A 15,154-nucleotide genomic window follows, 5' to 3' on the forward strand; every position below is an offset into this window, starting at 1 on the left:
GTAGGGAAGGTGTGATACGTAGGGGAAGAACAAAAAGGGAAAAGAAAAAAATGTGAGAGAATGAAAAGATGAAAATAAAGTGTTTGTAGATGGGGAGGGGAGGAGGGGGTGAAGGGAGGGCAGAGGTAAGGGGAAAAAATGAGAATCAAGACTTGCCATGTAAAGGTACATGATCCCAACAATGAATGTAACTGTACTGTATCCCTAAATGTACCAATAAACTCAATAATTAAAAAAAAAAAATTTATTACATTAAAAAAGACATTGCCATTAATCTCCCTCAGAATATTCTCCACCTCCCTTCTAACACACTTAGCCCATCATTCTTGTCATTCTCTGAAACCATTGTGGTAGTCCTCTTTCCTGAGTATCGTTACAAGGTGTGATCAAAATTTTGGTGACTGCTGCTGCCAAGTGACTACCAGTAGAAACGCATACTCGTACTCGTACAAACTTCATGGTGTGTCCTCACCAGATCTGTCACTGTGTGACTTCTGGTTTGCCCTACAGTCAAACTGACTATGAAAGGTAGAGGCACAGAGTTGATTTAGGACATCTACATCGAGTCAGTACTACTGAAGACAAAGAGCTGCTTCGGAAAATGGCACGGATCCAGGCGTGGTGGTGCATACCTGCAATCTCAGTACTGGGGAGCCTGAGGCAGAATGATCAGCCTGGGCTACATAGTGAGTTCAAAGGCAGCTTGCGTTACATAGTGAGACCCTGTCTAAAAAGAAAACGAACAAAAAAAAGGAAAGAAAAAGACAGTGGCACAGTCCAATAACATGTTTTCTCTTATATGAGAAACTAAAATATAAATAATTGAATAAAGGGCTGGGATTTAGCTCATTGGCGCCCGCAAGTGCAAAGTCCTGAGTTCGAGCCCCAGTACCAAAAATAACAACAACAAAAATTGAATAAAATAAAGGAGAGATGACAGAAAAGTAAAAGGCAGATGCTCAAAGACAGGAAAGAGGATTAGGGGAAGAGTGACAAAGAGGGAGGTAAAAGGACTGAAAATGATCAAGATATCCTATAGGTATAGACCAGTTCCCCAATTCTCCAAAATGAACATCATTATTCTGTATTATAAACATATGCTAATTTTTCAAAAACCAAAAGAGGGCTGGGCATTTAGCTCAGCGGTGCCACCGCCTGCCTCGCAAGCACAAAGTCCCATGTTCGATCTCCAGTATCAAAAAAGGAAAAAACAACAACAACAACAAGAAAGGATTGTGGATGTTTTCACCATAAGGACATGAGTGATGTTTGTGCAGATATGTATGTTTAACCTGATCAAACAGTACACAATGTGTCCGTGTACTGACATATCACATGGTACCCCTTTAATACGTAGTTTTTATATAGCTGTTAAACTAAATCCAACTGAAATAAGAAAATAAAAAGAGACCCTCAAATAAAATAAAATCACTTTGGGAACAACAACAACAACAACAAAAAATGCAATAAGTGTGTTCAAAACAAGGGGGAATATTTTGAAGCGATTCCTGGTAATGTATTTTTTCTGTAATAATTTTTTAAATTTTAAATTCCTCATAATTTTATAACATCTGGTAATTAAATGCATTTCTATTTACAATAGCAGCTTGCAATTAATTGGGTTACAAGTGCGGTCCCGTCACTCTGAGAGCCACCTCTGCTGCCCTCCAGAGGAGCCAAATCCTTCATGCTCTCTGGACCAAGCAGGAGAGCAAAAACCCAACAAGGCAGGCAGGGCCTTCTGACTGGTGTGGGAGGACCCGGCCCCTCTGCATCCCTGACACATCTATAACAGAGCCTTATTCCGGGCAAAGTCAGAAGGAGCAGGGTCTTAGCGAACCACAACCCACTGGCCCACGGGACGGTCCCCTCTCCAGGCTATGTGGCCACCCCCACCCATCAACACAGGCCTGGGACAGTGGGAGATACCTGTTTCTTAAGAACAACCCTAAAATATAGATTTTTCTGGCAAATCCCCTAATCATTAGATTTTGCTAATGAATTCAAATCCTATTTCCATGTGAGCCAGGCTCAACACACAGGGCCTCTTATCTGCAGCCCCTGGATCAGAACTCTCCCATTCCCACATTCCACCTGCTTTCCACCAAGACAGTCTCATGCCTTCACCTCAGTGTTAGCCCCTCTTCTGCACCCACATAAGATCTAAAAGAGGAGCTACGGACTGCAGTTAGCTCAGCGACCAGTGAATAAATAAAACATGGTATCCAGCATTGGAACCTGGAACAGAAAGAGCAGGTTAGTAGAAAAACTATTAAGACAGAAGACACACTCCATCTATACTTTGTTAATAGTATTATAGTAATGTTAATTGTGTGGTTTTGGTCAATTTGTCGGTCAAGCAGGATGCTAACATTAGGGAGTGGGATTTAAAGGGGCACAATGGAAACTTTCTAAACTGTATCTGTTATTCTCCCATAAATCTAAAATATTTCCGAATAAAATTTTTAACATACTCATAAGAATCATACCCCAACCAAAAAATGCTAATTCTATGGCTTGTTTTTCAAATGACACACTTCTAAAGCTTAATAAACAGAAATATGAATGGTATGAAATCTTTGCTCTGATAAAGAATTAGAGATACAGAGAAGCCTAAGAAAAGCCAGAAAGCAGGGAGAAGGTTGTGTGTGTGACTGGTGGGACATGTTTAGTGAAATATCAAAGGGCTACATGGAGATTGTTATGATTAATTTGACATGGACTGAAAAAGATGCCAAACACACCATACCTCTTTGCCTTAGAACATAAATAGTTTGCATTTGGAGGGCTGAACAGATTAGTGCCCAAAGACAGGCAGAATGGAAGTAATAAAGAGCAAAGCACTGGCATGGAATCTGCAAACTGCTCCTCTTAGAGATGGAAGGATTGGCATTAACAATGCGCAGCCTGTGCAAACCACTCAGCACTGAAAACGCGGAAAACCGTGGCATCTTGACATCATCACATCTCCACCAAGCCCCTTCAGCCGCACCTTGGTTTTGTAACACGGCAGGATATGTATAAATGCATAGAATGATGTATTTCCAAACGCAGGTAGAGAGCACCGCACCGGGAGAGGAATGGAACTAAGTCAGAGTGAAAGGCGGGAGTTCTCCCCCTGGCACTGGGTCTGCCATCCTAGTTATGTCTTAAATCAGTCTGACACAGATAGTAAACCCGCTTTAGCAGAAAACATGAAATAAAATAATTAGCTTTATTAGTGCTTCCTGGCAAGCAGATTTATGACTTTAAGCCAAAAGAATGCCTCGAGCAAAGAAACAGTCGATTTTTCTTTCTATTTAGCAAGCGTTTACGAGGCCCTGCTCCTACCACCTATGTTGTAGGCCTTGGGAATAAACCCTAGGCAAAACCAAGGTCCCTGGCCCTGTGCGTCTTACACTGTAGTAGGAGAGAGAACAAGATATGCATGCTGCTAGATGATGGGAAAAGCTAAGCGATGACAAGGCAGACACAGGACACGGAGAAGTCTGAGGGGATGGACAGTACAGGGAGGCCAAGGAAGACTCCACTGCAAAGACCTGAAGGTGCCAGGCCCAGGGATACACAAGTGGGAAGGGATGGGGAACCCCAGGCTGGGGAAGGACAAGGACAAAGGTTCTGTGGTGGGAGGAGGCTGGGCTGTTGCAAGGAAGAGCAAGGGCCCCAGAGTGGAGGAAATGGAGAAAGTGACATGAGGCCAGACCATGTGATATGACGTGAGTCACAGTAATAACGTTGGTTTTTACTCCAAGACAGAAAGAGCAGCAATGTGCCAAGTCCACCTGATAAGAGGTGCAAGGGGAGGAGGTGGGAAGCAGAAGGATCAGTTAGAACTTGAAATAGTACAGGACCTTAGACCCATGCAGGTGGCAGCAGGACGGTGATAAGAAATGGATTCTGTGATCTGAAGTGGAGCCTGTAGCATCTGCTGACTAGGTATGTGAGAAAGACAGGCCAAGGAGGGCTCCAGGCGCGTTCTCCTGGCCAGGCACTGTTAGTCAAGGGGAGAAGCTGTGTGGAGCACAGTGGGGTGGGTGAAGCGTAGAGTCTCCCTTTGGGATGTGTCGTGCTTGAAATGCCCATGAGACCCATCCAGCAGCTGTCTGGGCAAAACATTCTGCAGCTCAGAGGGCAGATCCAGTCTAGAGATGTAAACGCAGACATCAGAAACCCCGTACCCTGAGGCCCTCGTTCAGAGTTTGGGGAGATGAGGAGACAGCCAGACAGGAAAGAGGAAGCCCAGACGGCGTGGCCAGCAGAACAGTGAAGACCGTGTTTCAGGGAGAAGGAGCACTGTACTAACACTGCTGACAGACACACAAGAGGAGATCAGCAAAGACAGGGCATGGTGACCTGACATTCACAGGGCCGGTGGGGCTGAGTGAAGTGTGGACCCTGCTACAGTGGGCTCTGGCCAGGGTGGGTGGGAGACACCAGACCCATTGAGTGTGGACAGCACCCGCAGGCTTCCATCTCAGCTGGTGAGGGCCTGGAGGGAAATCAGTCAAGAGAATGTTTTTATTTAATGGGAGACATAATAACTTGTGCACCAGAGGGAATTCAGTAGAGAGAAGAAAACTGATGACACAGGAGAGAGACAGATAGGTCCTTAGAAAGCTGGGGGTGGGGGGAGGGAGATGGGATGTGGTCCCCGGCCCCAGGGGCTTGGGCTCAGACATAGGCAGGTGGCAGGTAGGGGAGAAAGTTCTCTTCTGATTACTTCTGGTTCAGTGAAAGCAAAAGAAGCTGAGAGGAGGGAGGAGGAGTTCATGGATGTTTGAAGAGCCACTGTAAAGTATTCAGTAATCATCTAGGAGCGAGGGAATGATGGGCAGCAGGGATGCGGTGTGACAGCCAGGAGACCCACGTGGGGCTGTGGTCACACTAGAAAGAGGACCGGAGAGCGGTGTGTTTTCCACATCATACTCAGCCCCACAAGCACGGGGGCAGAGCAGGCAGGGAGAAAGGGAGAGGCACTCAGCCAGACTGTGGTTCACCAGAGACACAACAGAGGGAGAAGGAGGGGGAGCGAACACGTACCATGGCAGAGACGACAGGGCTGACCACACCAGGAAAGGAGAGTAGGAAGTGGGTCAGCGAGGAGCCAGGAAGCGTAAAGGACGAGATGGCCGGCCTGCGCTGGTGGGTCCAGGGCCTGTGAGGGTGGAGGTCACACGCAGCCACCCAAGGAAAGGAGCGGTGGTCCACCAGGGAGCATTCAAAGCAGGCCGCGGAGGCACTGAAGTTTGGGTAAAGACAGGACAGTGGAATATCACGAGCTGGAGGGAACATGATTCCCAACACTCAGTACTCCTCACACCCAGGATTCCCGGAGCTGTGCAGAGAGAGACAATGAGCCAGGAAGGAAACTCTTCAGAGAACCAGAGGTGACAAGGTAGAAAAGCAGAGGGCTATGACAGGGTCAGAGGGCCATCCAGACCAGCGGCTCCAAAGAGGGCTGGGGACACTGCTTTCCCCACGAGAGCTGAGGGCCAGGTGAGACACTGAGACCCCCAATGCCACAGCAAAAGTGCATGGCGCGGAGACCTTGGAGACCAAGGTCAGGAAGGTACCCCTCCCCATAAGGTGGGGAAGTTGGGACTCTGAAGATGACTTCAGGGGAGCAGGCCCAGGGCAGCAGCAGGGCTGTGGAAAGGAGGCCGCAGGGGTGCAGGGGCTCCAGAGTCCAGGCTTCCTTGTGGTGACTGACAGAACAGGAAGAGACTCAGTGATAAGGCTTTCTGAGGATAAAGGAGGGCATTGCTGAGGGGCTGGGTATGTGGAGGTCTCATTAGGAGCAGGAGAGGGAGCCCCACTCAACTTTCTACTGGGAAAGTGAAGGGAGAAGACCCGGGGCTGAGGAGGTCCAAAGATACACCTTACACATGGGCCAGCAAAGGAAATTTTGTAAAATTCAGCTTAAAAAAAAAAATGCAGAAACATCAACCTTAGATAACTTTTATGTCCAAAATAAATTTAAGCTGCCTAGTATCCATTATTCTTCATCTCACACTCTTCCCACTAACGCACTGGTCACCAGACAGTGTGAACACTCCAGGTGGAGAAAACACCCCTCGAGGAGCATTCTGCAAGTGCGATCAGAACAAGAGGGACCAGTGCAGGTCAGGTGCTCTGAAGGATTCTTGAAAGGAAGCTGTGTGCATGTTTTATATCTGGAAAATGATGTGAGACAGACAGTTGCATCCTGCCATCGGGGGCAGGGTTGTTTGAGTGTGGTCACCACAGAAACCAGTAAACTGTGTGCGCGTCCAGAAGAGGAAGAAACTAAAAGGCATGTTTTCCAGAAAGAATTACATCCTATAACTTCAGAGCTGGAAAGGGTTCCCAAAGGCCTTGTAGTTGAATCCTTCACCCAAAAGCCCTAGAGGTATAGTTTTACATCTAGAGAAACTATAAGAAATGTCAAAGAAAAAAATAAGGCAAAAATGAAACTTCTTGGCCCAGAGTAGAGTGATGCTGGAAAATTCATCAGCTATAAGAACAATATAAAGAACAATTGCAGTCCTAACTAGAAAGAGAAGAAAGCATACACTACATTTAGCCCACGTTGTATAGGCTCATCCCATTTCTTCAGTTAAGCAAAGGAATCAGGGTTACAGAGTAGTGGTGAAGCTGGGAACCCCAAATCTATGGCTCTAACAGTTCAGTTCACCATGGGCTGCATGGTCAGGAAAGCAGGAAAGCACAAGTGAACAGAGATCCTGCCTGGTCACCAAACAGCTGAGTGGCTTGGGAAAGTCATTTTCTCATATCTAGGAAGCTGAGATTTTTCACAAGGAAGTGAGATTTAAATGACCTCTCCACAGATGGAAAACCAGAGATCCCAAAAAAAAAAATCTTCTGCTCTAGTTTCATAGATGTCAAGTTGCTTTCTCAGAGGAAATCTTAATGGTTTTTTAATCACTTTCTCATGCTCCTATCCCACCTAAAACATTCTCTCCTATCTTACCCTGAGGATGACCTTCCAAGATGGCACTCACTAGCTGAGAAAAAAACTCAGCAGCTTCAGACAGCTAAACATAGCAAGCTCAACAACATAGTCAAAGAGATGTTCCTAGGACCTGGGAAGGAGTTAAGGTAGATTCAGAAGCTTAAGTTCATTTAGAATTGCCACGAATCTCCTCAGAATACTTATCCTCACTTTGCACCCACTTCATCCCATCATTCTTGGCACGTTCTGAAGCAGTTCCGAAAGTCCTCTTTCATGAGTCTCTTTATGAGGTGTGATCAAAAATACAGTGATTGCTGCTGCTAAGTGCCACCCAGCAGAAAGGGAGCTCGTGAAGATATTACTGTGTGTCCTCATCCACCATACTCACCAGATCTGGTCAAATGACCACAAAAGGTATTTTGAAGGGATTCAGGACATTGAGGTGGCCTTAACAGCACAACTGAAGATAGGAAAAAGGACTTTCAGAACTACTCCAGAGAATGGCAAGAATGATGGATAAGTGTGCTCAAAGGCAGAGAGAGTATTCTGAGAGTGATTTATGGCAAACCATCTTTTAATATAATCAATATTTTTTTAATTTAAACACACGGCGCCTATTTCAATCCCACCACGTGTGTACACGAAAAGCACCTAGGCAGTGGTTCTGACAAAGACTCTGTTCTGCCCCTACCCCACATCACCAGGAACCTCATTCAGATGCAGCTATCTACTCTTCTTTTGGCTCTGATTACAACTTTTTATTGTCTTTATCTCCTCCAAGTCTCAGATCTCTTTGGAATCAGGCTCCCTTAGAAATCCTACCTCAGCTGCATAACTAGCTGTGCAGCCTCCAGAAAATAAGCTTGGTGTCCCAGTTTACTCCTCTGTGAAATGGTGATGATGGTAACACCTATTTCTTAGTTACTGTAAGGTCTAAGAACAGCACGGACTTGGAACAGCACTTGACACGAGGTCCATTAGGACTCGCTGGGGCCATGCAGTCCCTGTGTGTCCTTTGTCTTCTATATGCTTCCTTTTCGGAGCCAAGTCCATGAGAAACTGCCACGGGGTTGTGCTCATTGCCCTGGGGACTTTCCTCTTATCGTAAGTGATAGGATGATCTACACACGGGGTGGAATTTAAGTATCAGAGAGCTTCTGGGCACTAGCCTGTCCCGTACAATTTTAACGCAGCACTTTCTTCGGCAATACCTTCCTCAGCAGCCTCCGCAGTGTTCCTTTTCGAGGATGACTCCCTCGCCCCTCATTCTGCACACTCTCTCAGTAGTAGTGTGCACTCCCTGCTCTTCTGCTGGCCCAATCAGTCCCCTGTACCATGTAACTAGGCCAACAGCATACATTTCCAAGACAGATGACCAAAGTGTGGAGTTCAATCTGAAGTTGGGCCACCATCTACACAGCTGATCTACTTGGGGACGAAACCCTGGTCTTTGGCCCTTTGAGTGTCACACCTTCACAAGTGAGCCAATATTTTTGGCCTCCAGCCAAAAGCAATACACTTGAATAAGACTGTTTCAGGTCATTTATAATATCCTACATGTTCCCAACAAGTTCAAGGCTGTCAGATAATGAATATTCTGTACTTACAATGTTATGACATAAACACTTGTTCAAAAAATAGCAATCGTTTCAAAAGAGATTAAGCTCCACTCTGAACAATGATGGTTTTAATGGGAACTGACTTTAGAAGTCTACTTCTTTACTGCGAGGCTTGACATTAAATGACACTCCTAAGCAGTCTGCCAATTGCTCAATCAAATTCCTCTTGCAGTTCTACTCAGGAAAGTGTTTCTGGGATTAAACTCAGAACCTTGTGCATGCAAGGCAGGCACAGGGACTCTGAACTAAATCTCCAGCCTCTAAAGAACACATCTTAAAAACATAAGCAATGTATTTATATGGTGGGAAACAGTAAGGAGCCACACGGTAATGAAGTTAACAGTTTCTTTAAATGCAACAACAATACAGGCCACCTGGCATGGTGGTGCATGCCTGTATTCCCAGCCCTCAAAGCCTGAGGCAGGAGGATTGTTGCGAGTTCCAGACCAGCCTGGGCTGCATATTGAAATCCTGTCTCAAAACAAAACAAAAAAAAACAAAAAAAGAGAGACAGAAAGAGAGAAAACAACAACACAGGCCAAATGGACATGACTTGAAGGTCTTAGGAAGTGGAGAAGATACAACCTTGGCCAAATCTATTTTAATAAAATCACCACATCCCCATCTCTTATTGAGTACATGACAGTAAAGGATCGTGCTAAGAGTATTTCACACTATAGGCATTCATCTTTTATTTTTTTCTTAGAAGTAGGAGTTGAACTCAGAGTGCTGCACACACTAGGCAAATGCTCTGCCACTAAGCTACATTCACCGTTTTTTTTTTCTTTTTTTGAAACAGGGTCTAAGTTACCAAGGCTGGCCTTGAAGTTGTGATCCTCCTGCTTCAGCCTCTCACATAGCTGAGATTACAGGAACATGCCACTGCACCAACTCATTAATCTTTATAAAGGCCCCTCTGGCAAGGCAGTTGAGGTTTTACAGGGGTAACTTCCCGAAGGTGGCACAGTGCAGGGGTGGGTGTCGATCCCAGTCCTGCACATGCTTGGCATTCTTGCCCCAGCTGCCCACTTCTTGGCCCATGGCAGACCTGGCCCTGCTGAGAATTGGAGCCCTTACCCAGTACTGGACACCAAGGCCAAAAGCCCACAAATTTCCAGAAGGTCTCACTGCAAAGAGAGGTGAGTATCTGAAATGCCTACTAAGTAGAATCCTCCCCACAAGAGGGATGCTGAAAAGCTGGACAGATTCCAAGATGAGAATCCAAGGAAGACAGAGAAGGATAAGGCAGCTCCTGCGGCAGAAAGCGGACCTCACTCAGGGAAGAGGAGGAAGGGGAGGAGCTCAATGCTGTTTCCCACTAGAAGCCAGCTAGTATTCTCTCCAGTAGCCAAAATCAAAGAAGGAAAACAGCACAACCCAAGAAGCAACATGTAAGGGTGAAATTCTTGCATAAACAGAACTCATTCATCACAACAGCTGTTGAAACCCAATCGATGGCCCACCTAATTGAAAAGTGATAGAGAATTTCATAGGAATGAAATGTTCTGAGCTGGTCCTATAAAATAAGTGCAACCATTTATATTTGCTCACAGCTAATGACATACTGGCAAAACTATTACCATAGGTGGAGATTCTCATAATAAAACCTGTCAAGAAGTACAAAAGGGCAGGCCCAGCTGTTTTTTAGTAAAACTAAAAGACAGCTAGGACAAGCTGCGCAATAACCTTACCTATTTTCATCTAATAAATGGGAAGTAAGTATGGTGGTCTTAGAGGTGACCTGAGCAAGACTGACTGCACCCAGGGACAAAAGCCACAGCGAACAGTGCAAGGTCAAGGTGAGTGGGCACTGCTTTCCTGTCGCGTTAAACACGACCGAGTATTTACAGCTATAATACACAATGTGTGACCACAAAATAATATTAAGTAAAAAATTACAGTAAAACACACATTGCCATTAATCCCCCTCACTTCAAACACACTTATCCCATCCTTCTTGCCACTTTCTGAAGCAGCTCTGGAAGCTCTCTTTTGCACTGGTCTTTCGTTGTGCTGTCATGGCCGCCTCAACAACCTGAATCCATTCAAAACAATTTCTCTGTGTAGTCAGTTTGACTTTAGGGAAGAGCCAAAAGTTGCACAGTGTCAGATCCAGTGAATAGGGTGGATGGGAACACCCTGTAATGTTCTTATGAGCCTGCCTTTCCATCGGATGCCACTCACCAGCAGCCTTCACACCTTGTAAAGATACGTATGACAGAAGACTTCTAGAACTGCTTCAGAAAGTGGCAAGAATGGCCGGGCATGGTGGCACATGCCTGTGATCCCAACACTCTGAGAAGCTGAGGCAGGAGGATCACAAGTTCAAGCCAGATATGAGCAATGTAGCAATTGAGCAAGACCCTGTCACAAAACAAAAAAATAAAAAAGGTGGAGATGTCGCTCAGTGGAGAAGGCCCTGTGTTCAATCTCCAGTGCCACAAGAAACAAACAAACAAACAAAACAAGTAGCAAGAATGATGGAGTGTGTTCAAATTAAGGGGGATATTTTGAGGCCAATGAATGGCAATTCATCTTTAATTAACTACTAAACACTATATTTTTTCTACCAACCCTTGTGTAGTAGCCTCCTTTACATGCTAATTCTTTTTTCATTAATGAAATTCTTCTTATGACTATACTGAGCCAAAATATTTGTCACTACCTGGAAGTCTTCAAAAACTCTCCCATATCATGTTCACTGTGGTTGAAGAGCAGCCTCTGTCAGGAGAGCATTTTCTAGTGTTTTATTTCATGTGTAACAACAGAGTCACTCACTGCACCGTCCCTGTTCGTGGCTGGCCACGTGCCCTGCACTTGAGGACCCACAATCGCCCCTCACACTGGTCCTGTCTGGAGCATCTTTCAGAGAACAAGGGCCACACAGTCCGGATGTCAACGCCGCCACTCTGCGCAGGGCCTCTCAGAGGACGCTGGCTGCTTGCACCATTGTGCACCAAGACAATGAACTTGACATCGCATTTCTGAGAGCAGGTCCAGATCTCATTTTCCTTCCAAGGCCCTTATGTTATTAGAGATGAGATCATCGAAGTCAGAAGAAATGTGCCCCAATACTGGAATGCAAGTAAAGAAGCAAAAATGTATAAATAAATTAAAGCCAAGCGTGGTGTCAAAAAAGCCTGTAACCACAGAGGCTATGACAAATTTTAGTCCAACCTGGCCAAACTTATGTCTCAAAAGAAAAATGGGAAAAGAAAAGGCTTGGGAGATAGCTCAGTGCTACACAGAGTCCTTCAAGCCCAAAGGCCTGAGCTCGATACCCAGTACTGCTGGGGGATGGGGGTAGAGCAGAAATGGAGTCTAAGAGCTCACAAATGTCAAATGTGTCTTAAATGGTACTTGGGAAATGATAGCAAGCACAAATAGAGGGGGACAAATCCTGGAAACTGAATTTTTTTTTTAACAGAAAAAAGGTTGACTTGCAATAAGACATTTAATAACCTGTAAGTAATACGTGAAAGTAAGAGCAAGCAGTGCGTGTGATTCAGAGATCAGCTGAGCATCCTACTCTTCACTGAAAGAGAAAGCACAAAGCCACATGAGAGACAGTGAAATGAGCAGAAGCACCAGGAGATAGTGCTCATCTCCAGACAGCTCTTAACTTGTACGATTTCCAGCAAATACCTTAGCTACCTAGGCTTGGTTTCCCATTTGTAAAGATGCACATTCACAGGACTGCGGTGAAGACTCAGCAAGGCGGAAGAGATGTCAGATTGCTGCTCAAGCTTAAAATGTCACCCTTTCAAGCTCCTCCTTCCAGATACAGATGGACACAGGCAGACTCACTATCTAAGCCCTGCCCCAAACCCCTTCCCTGGGGACCCCATGCACCTGGCCTTCCCTTCAAAAAGGCCAGGCCACAGGTCAGCACCCCGCTCCACTGTTGTCACAGAAGGGGCAGGAAAAGCTCAATCTCAGAGCTAAGATATTTTTTCCCCTTAAGAAATCACAGGCAGAATATCTATCAACTCAGCAAATGACTATAAATAATTAATGAACTATTTCATTAAAAGAATTAAATTATTAAGGAAATAACACTATAGCAAGCATCTAAGTGAAAAGGTTTTGATGACAAATTATATCAAGAGTTACCAAGGATCTGGGACAGCACAGGGGAGAGAAGCCAGAGGTGTGGATGTGGAGATTATTTAAAGTAAGTAGCTGCAAACTCCCTGTTTGATGAAGGTGTTAATGATTAGCAGTTGACAGAAGAAAACCAAACTCACAAAAGCTAAAACAAAATGTATTCTCCCCACAAATGATCAAGGCATGAGAAGAGAGGCAGACAAGGAAGGCAAGTTCACACAACTGCACTCATTCTCTCTGGATAACACTTAACACATATTTTTGTTGTTGTTGTTGTTGTTGTTAGACAGTCTTACTATGTTACCCAGGCTGGCCTCGAACTCCTGGATCCAAGTGATCCTCCTGCATCAGCCTCCAGGGTAACTGGAATTGTAGATAGGCTAGCTGTTCACTCTGTCATTCTAAGCAAACACTACCTATAAGTGAACTGATAGGAACTGACGATGCCAAAGGACTCTCTGTCCAGAATCCCTAAAGAACAGGGAGGCCTGGGACCCTGTGTCCCTAGACTTGCTGCTATGGATGCCTCTGCCATGGTAGCTGCTATGAGCTGCAAAATTTCCTAACTGATTTTCCGAACCTCAAACACCAGCATCAATCCTCAACCCTGAGCTGTACCAGCCACACCCTGACAGTTTAAAGCCAGGAACCCAGTGCATTCCTTATCTTTCTTCTTATACTCTAGCTACCCCAGATGGAGACCAGAGCCAGCCGGCCTCCATGCCCTCATTTCCTGCCCACACCTGTCCAAACGTCATGACACATTTCTTACACGCTCCTTATCTTTCTTCAGCGGAGCCTCTGAAGAAAGAATTGCTGCTTTAAGTGTTGTCCTGAACACACACACAGGTATACACTCCCTAAACACAAGCAGAGAGAGAGAATAAAAGCACATTCTAGGGTTAGTTCTACGCCTTATCACCATCACCAGTGTGGTACTGAACACGATTCTGAGCCAAAACTAGAGATAGGGTAAGATGTCTGTTACTAACACTCAGATGCTGGAAGTAGAAGGGTCCAAAAAGATTGGGGTCTTAATAATCTATAAAACACCAAGAAAGTATGAAAGGTAATATGGAGCCTCCCCCACTTCTCCAGGAAGCAAGGGCAGTCACCCGGAACATGACACCCCACTGCAGCCTTCCAAGCTGCCCCCACCCCAGGCACCCGGGTTTTTTCCCGGGAAGCAAACCAGAAACCTCCACCTCAAATAAACTCAGGAAACTCTGCATATTAATCCCCTCGTGTAATGGCAGCAAGCACATTCAATTGTGAGAAACTGTCAAGAGATTTTTCTTTAAACTTGTTTGACCAAAACCAAGTATGGTGGCTCACATCTGTAAACCCTGTGCTCAAGAAGGCTGAGGCAGGGGGATCCGAGGCTTGAGACCAACCTGGACATCTCAGAAACTGTCTCACAATTAAAAAGAAAAAAAAATGAAAAAGGCTGAGATGTAGCTCAATGCAAAAGCCCTGGGTTTAATCCCCAGTACCACAAGAGAAACAAGAAAAGTGATCAGATGAAACTTTATTCCCCTATTACCCTTTGAACTCTGCTATTCCTAGGGCTATACTGAAGCAATGTGCAAGGAAAGGATCTTTCCACATTTCTAGAATCACTGCTTTTCTGTGTGAGGGCATCACTCTCCACTGTTCCAGGACCTCCTGACACACAGGAGGCAGAGCCCCTCTAGTCTCTGCAGCCGGAGTCTCTCCCTGCCAGGCAGTACAGTATTCCCAAAGAGCCCAGCATCGGACTTGGGCCTGGGTCAGGTGGACAGGAAACAGAGGCCAGCAGACAGAGGTCTCTGCAGCTGGGAAACCAAAGCCACACTAAAATCACATGCTCGTGGTGGTCAAGAGAAGTTCCCTTTAGGGGGGGGTGTGTGTGTGTGTGTGTGTGTGTGTGTGTGTGTGTGTGTGTGCGCGCGCGCATGCACGCACCTGTGATGAACAGGGACAGAATCTGTACCCTGAGACCCACAGCACCTATGTGGCATCTGCACCTGGATGTGTAACGGGTATTTCAGGCTGAAAAGTCCCAAGTGTCCCAGCATTTTCACCACTTGCCTTCTTTCTCACAAGGGACAACTCAGTAAATATTTGTACACAAAGAGACACGCATGGAAAGGGCTGCTAGGCTGGACAGACCATTATGGCAGACTGCTGCTTTCACTACTCACTGAATTTTCGTGACTATTTATGACTGAAACCATTAGCTCTGACACTCCTGGTGACAAAGGTAAAAAGCCAACACAAATTGTTTCAACTGATGGAAGCATACAAGTTGTCGTTCTAATGTGAAAATCTTTTTCCCTGAAACTAAATGTTGAAAGCAATTATGAGCTAACCATTCAACAAACATCCACAGGTTCTTATAAAAGGGCACCGAATTGTAAAATGGGCTCAGTTCTTCACACTAGGCTTCTTTCTCATATGTGACAGCGTTTGCTAAAAGCCAAAGGCAAGCATTAAA

At 45.4% G+C, this 15,154-nt stretch overlaps 1 protein-coding gene across 1 annotated transcript in view; it reads right to left on the reverse strand.

Moving 5' to 3' along the window:
* Carmil1 (capping protein regulator and myosin 1 linker 1) overlaps positions 1-15,154 on the reverse strand; it is a 303,045-nt gene that overhangs the window by 246,742 nt on the left and 41,149 nt on the right. The gene's annotated exons all lie outside the window — the stretch shown is intronic.

This window comes from Fukomys damarensis, unplaced genomic scaffold (assembly GCF_012274545.1).
Source record: "Fukomys damarensis isolate Sample0158 unplaced genomic scaffold, DMR_v1.0_HiC HiC_scaffold_10, whole genome shotgun sequence".
Taxonomy (NCBI): domain Eukaryota; kingdom Metazoa; phylum Chordata; class Mammalia; order Rodentia; family Bathyergidae; genus Fukomys; species Fukomys damarensis.